Source organism: Falco rusticolus, chromosome 16 (genome assembly GCF_015220075.1).
Source record: "Falco rusticolus isolate bFalRus1 chromosome 16, bFalRus1.pri, whole genome shotgun sequence".
Lineage (NCBI taxonomy): Eukaryota > Metazoa > Chordata > Aves > Falconiformes > Falconidae > Falco > Falco rusticolus.
In genome coordinates this window covers 1981621-1987806 of record NC_051202.1, presented here as the reverse complement: position 1 = coordinate 1987806, position 6186 = coordinate 1981621, and positions in this window count along the sequence as shown.

Below are 6186 nucleotides of genomic sequence, written 5' to 3'. Positions count from 1 at the left end.
CGACACAAATCGGGTGAGGCAGGAGGCAAGAGCTGCCTGGGCTGCCCCTGGGCCTCTGCCCTTCGGAGGCGCAAACTTTCACTTGTTTCCTGTTAATTTCCACTTATCTTCCCAGTTCCTGGAGGGCTGGAAGGCGATCGGTTTGCGAAGTCAGAAGTCTCAAGCACAACTTCACGGATGAAATTTTAACCACCCAGTGCCTGGAGCGATGCACTAATGAAATAGTTCTGCAGAATTTAGCAGAAATACATTTTGGGGGTCCAGCTATTAAAACTGGCACCTGTTTTGCAGGCAGGATAATTAGCAGAGACCTGAGTATGTCGTATCTTCTGCTACTGCAGTGCACAACACACAATACAATTCTAACTAGTGCTGTAAGCTACTGTTCAATTTTAATCTCACTGTTGATACGTTTATCTTGTAAGATTACAGTTCTTTGCCCTGGATAATAACCTGAAATCACTTTCACAGATCCTTGTGGCAACACCCCATTTACTGAATTCTCTCCGAGCACGGAGCCATGTGGTTCCCCTCCGGCGGGCTGAACTCCTGCTGCCTTTCCCCATCGATCAGCCTCGCCAGTGCCATTAACTTCGACGTTATTCAGCAGCAAATACGGGCATTGCCTTTTACACCCCCGTCTAACTTCCCTGGTGAAACTTATTTCACAAACATCACCAGGAAAAGGAGGCAAAGGGTACTGCACCGGAGCTGGGACTTTGAACCCAACACACAGACATTTTCCTGCTGCAGCAGAAGGAGAAATAAGAGCAAAGCCTGCAACACCTAAGAAGCTCACAGGGGTAGGTAAAAGACACTGCTGAGACTAAACCACGTGAAACTCCTGTAGATAATAATAATTTTTTAAAAAGGCCAAACATAACAGCCGGTAATAACACCAAGAATGAGCATCACTCAGTTTCCAGCCCTGAAACGCAAGCAAAGCAAGACCTGCCTCTGCTTCAGAGAGGAATGTCCCAAGGGCCAGGACCACGCCACAGTCAGCTGGCCCCGCCACCATGACAGCTGCCCATGTGTCTGCCCCAAAGCCACTCTACGGCGCACCCTCCGCTGTGGAATCTGCATCAGGACTTGAGTATTTTGCTGAACTTGTGAGTTCTGCAGCAGAAATGCGTGGCAGAGCCCAGCGAGGTCCCACGGCTGTGAGGACAAACGAGCTGCCACATTCGACAGCCCTTTCTCCTAGAAGACGCCCCCTTGGCAGCGCTCATGCCGGTCTTCACTCCCGAGAAAGCCGCAGCGCTTTCAGGCGCGGCCAGGAGGAATGTCCATGGAGAAGAGGCCACCTGCCTCCCTGCCTCCCTGGCCCTTCCCAGCACTCCCCGAGGGTGCCCCGCAGGCGCAGCGTGCTCGGGATCCCGCTGGACCCAGGGCTCCGTGCTCGCTCAGTCCTGGGCTCCCTCCTGCCAGCGCCAGCTCAGCAGCTGGCAGCAAGCGGGGCCTGGCGGCTGGTCCAGGGGCCACCACGAGCCCCGGGCAAACACAATCCTCCTCCTGTAAGTCCCCTGGGTCCATCAAAGCCCAGCGGCGCACCGGTGATGCACGCTGCCTCCAACCACCCGGCAGGACCCCCAACCTCTCAGGCTGCGGATTTCCCTTCTCATGGAGACGCCTTACCCCCGATACAGCAGGAGGAAGCGCATCGCTCGTTCTGCCAGTCACCCAGCAATCAGGATTAAACGTTATTTTCTGAAATTTGCACCACTCCAGACTCCTGCTCCTGCAGAACAAGAGGTAGGTTTGGTCCCCGGTCTCGCTGGCTGCGCCTGTCCCTTTTGGGTGAAACCAGGATGATGTTTACTTGCTCCGCGGCCCGCTGGGGGGGGGCAGGGATAACAGGAGTCAGGTGAGACCTTCAAATCTGACGCAGAAACGTTTGGCTCGGCGGTGCCTCGGCTGGGGCCAGCATCGAGTCCTTCGCCGAAGCCACAGACGTTTCTACGTAACTTTTAGAGCAGCTGTTGAGTTTTGCAACCCAGCGCTTCAGCAGCGTCAGAACAAACCAACCCCGCAGCAGCACCGCGGGCGCGTGCTCTCCCTCCCACCCCGATGACCCCGTCGTACTTACTGACACCCACACCCACCAATAAAAAGAACACCGGAGCGGGCAAGGCACGCACGCCAGCATCCACGGCTGCCCAGCCCAAGGCTCTGCCACCAAACAGCTCCACTCCTACACGCGTGGGACGATCACACGTCGCTCCCAGGCCCCGGCCTCACTGGGCGCACAACGCTCATCGCAGGGGGGAGCCACAAAATGCCCCTTAACCCCCCCCAGTTGTTCCTTCTACCAGCACCCTGCCGCCCTTATGCTGCCGATTGGCCTCAAGACCGCTGGTAATTAGAGCCAGCGATGGAACAACCATCCTAATGAGCTTTAAAGTATGGTTTGATACGTTGCGGGATAGCCCAGAGGCCTGACGGCCTGCAGGACGGAGCTGGCTGAGGGCCCGCAGGCTTCCCCCGCTGTCCCCGGCCGGTGTCCCCGCAGGCACCACCCCAGGCAGGGCCCTGGAAAAGAGGAGCGAGCAGTGAGCGGCGAGGGGACGGGCAGCCCTCGGGCTGGGAACGGGGGCAGGCAGGGACGGGTCCCTCCTGGCAGCCCAGCAGCCCTTCCCCACAGCCCGCAGCTCCGCTCACAGTCACCTTCCCAGTGACCTTCCCAACCTTTCTGTAGGACAAAGCCGGGGGGGCCCTGCTGCTTCAGTCACCCTCCCGCTCCCCCCAGGGCGCTGCCAGGCCCGGGCAGCGGTGCAGGCACCCTGCAGCCCTGCCACCTACAGAGGCCACGTCACAGGGGCAGACACCAGCCCAGGAACTGTAAGATCCTGACGGTTGTGGGACCTCAAGAGGGACAGCTCCTGCCGGGGGCTCCGTGTCCCACACAGTCCCTCAGCGGAGGCATGCCCCGATCATTTATTAACTCAGCCATTGTTGGGGCTACAAAGAACTACAAATAACAGCCACGGGCGCGGCAGGTAAGGCTGAGCGGCAGAACCTGGCTCACTCCTGGCTGCTGGTTTTCACTTTGCAAATCCCTTTGTAATAGCAGCCCTTCTGCTCTGTGCTGTTCCAGCATTTCCAACATCATCAGAAAACCATCAATTCCCACTCCCCACACTGCAAACGCTGGGACCGAACCCGCACTGCGTTCCGAAGGCAGGAAAGACAGTAAGGCTTGTTCTCAGTGAGGCAGAATGGGAAAACTTTCTCTAGAAACAATTAATCAAAAAGAGCCGCTGCTCAGCAGCTTTCCTCTGAGATGGGCAGCCTCACGTAGAACCCGGCAGTCACATCAGCTGAAGCACAACGTGAACATCAGCGCAGCGCAGCGCAGGCAGCCGACGTGGCCAGCTCCGTGCGCAGGCTCCCCACTCGCTCAGGCCCTGCCCTGGCACTCCTCCTCTTCTATAAAACCTGATGATTTCTCTTTCCACGTGACAGAAAGGCAGAACCGGGTCTTTCCCCTCCATCCCCGCCAAACAGACACTGCACACCTCTGGTCTTGCTGTCGTCACACTGCTGGTTACATTTCCATGCACTAAAGCTGGAAGTTTGCTCCTACAGCAGCTCTCCTGGGATCAGCTCTGACCTTTTAATTGCTGTCTTGGGCTCCACCGTCACCCGAACAGTGCTCCTTCAAACAATTTCATCCCTCAGTAACTAAGCTACAGCACAGAGATGCTTATAAAGTTTAATTATGTGAGTTAATGCGCTCCTTACATAACCCTCCCTCCTTAACCTGTGAATTCAAAGGCTGATTCCTACAGAGACTTCCCTACATGGAGCTCACGCACCTGCATCAAGACCCCTCTAAGCAGGATAAGGGCCAGAATACACTAATTTCTTCGGATGCAGGCAATTATAATTCCAGCTCTGATACTGCCAGCCCCCTTCACTCAAACCACCAGCCAGTCAATCAATCTACTTCCATCTCCCCAGATCTGCTGCCATTTAAACTGGAGAGATCAGAACAAAGGATACGATACAGCTCCAGCGTGCGACACAGCAATAAATGTCAGCGTCCGAGCGACTGTGGGACTTGGTCAGGGCTATGCTGCGCTGCAGGAAAAGATCAGGAATTCAGGCCAGTTTTTTCTGGCCTGGCACCTGACTTCACGTTAATAGCAGCAATGGGCTGTGCCATGTAATGTAACCATCTGTTTGCTTGGTTTTTGTCAACAATGTCAACAGCTAAATTACTCTTCCAATAAAGACACCACATGGTAAGTTTTAGTCTCCATGACTCACTGAAGAATCATCATCATCACCACCAGCTATCAACCGGTATGACTGACATCACTTTAGGAAACCAGAGCGACATATCACGCTAGCCAACTGCGGAGCGGGACGAGCGTTCAGATTAAGCTGCAAAAGCTCCCCGGCCAGCGCCCACACTGAAACAAACAGGCGGTTCCACACCTGGGGGAAAAAAGTGGGGGACAAGGAGCAACAGTGTGTTCCCTTCATCTGATGCTCTGAGCACTCTCTACTTGTGTGACACTGGAGTGAACCTTCAGCCAACTACTCCCCAAAGTGCTGCCTCTAAGAAGGAAACAAAAAACAGCGCCGGAGCTCCCATGGCAGAAGTTTTGTGCTGCCAAAGAGGGAAGGCTGGAATATCCCTCATCTCCAGCCTTTTCTTACTACGCCTTTTAGAAGCTTATCCAGAAAGTTTGAGCAAAGATGTATCAAGGCAGGAGATGACACAGAATTGTCCTCATATAAAGCAGTCACAGTGTAAAAGCAAGCAGTCAAAGTAGGTTTCGGAACGGTTGATACTGCTTTCGAGCAGAAGTGGTAGCTACAGAAGGATACGTGGCCAAGGTTAACTATTAGCCAAGCCTCACTAAACCTTTCTAAATGCCACAGTTTGTTACCATTATTCAGATGCATAATTTCCTTGTAAATCAAGCACCTTCCTCATAAATTCCAGCACTTAGCTTTCACAGGAAGCCTACAATTTCAGGAATCTTGTTAATCAAGTAAATTATTACCCTGGACATTACTTTTTTAATTACACGCATTAAGTTATTCTTCACGGCCATAGCCAATTACTCTTCAGGACGTTGCTCATGTGACAAAAGAGGATCATGCCCAGTACTATCCCTTCTGCCTCTGGACAGACAGGTTGATCTTATGGCTCTTAACCACTGGAATTGTACAGTGACTGTTCCCTAAGTGGTTTTACATGCACTCCTCTCCCAGCACTGAGCTTTCAGAGCAGGCCTACAATTTTAGGAATCTTCAGAATAATTTAGTTAGTGTTCATTTAAACCCATTTCACAGCCTCATCCTTTTGTAACAACCTATGCTGAACAGTGTTGCATTCCCTGATCTGCAAGTGACAGCAGGAGCCCGCAGCCCTGGTGACCGACGCGAACCAAGCACTTCTTTTGCCTACGGGACCTCCCTGACCTGGGATTCTGGTGATGAAACTACCAAGAAACTGTTGGCCATCGCAGCAGGAACACGAGCTGACGGCTTTCTCCAGAAAGATGAAAGGAGCGAGTTTGATCCTGTTCCTACAGAACTCTCAAAAACTTCCCGAAGAAAACCATGCCTGAGCTGGCTGCTTGTGCCAAGCTTCCAGGGGGCCTGGGTGGAGGCAGACTCAAGGTACCCCAGGTCCGCCCCTACTGCTTCAGCTGCCCACAGTCAAATGCAGAACGGAGCGTCCTGTAGCAGGGATGGCTCCTCAGCAAGGCGACGATTATGTCTACAGGTCTGAACTGAACTGACAAAAGCACCACAGGAAATCAAAGAAGTGAGTACTTGCACTACAACAAGACAAAGTCAGCCAGAATTTTCTAAGACAAGAAGCATTCTCTCAGCAGAACTTTGCAAGAGTGGCATCTTTGGGACACCAGCTGGATAACCAGTATTTTAAGGGTTTATTCTCACCTACTTCCACTTTCAGCCATGTATCAGGGCACTCTGACACCACTGGGGCTACGAACTTCCAGCTTCCCATGCTGATTCTCAAGAGCGTACTGTTCTCCTTAGCTCTGCAGTTTGGATTGAGAATTGTTTGGTAAACAACTATACTGCTCACTATACCAGTTCCTTATACTGAGAAAGACCTGCTAACTGCATGAGGAAATGAGCCTACAGCGCAGGAAAAAAGACCAAAAAAAACCAAAAGGAGGAAAAAAATAAGCATGC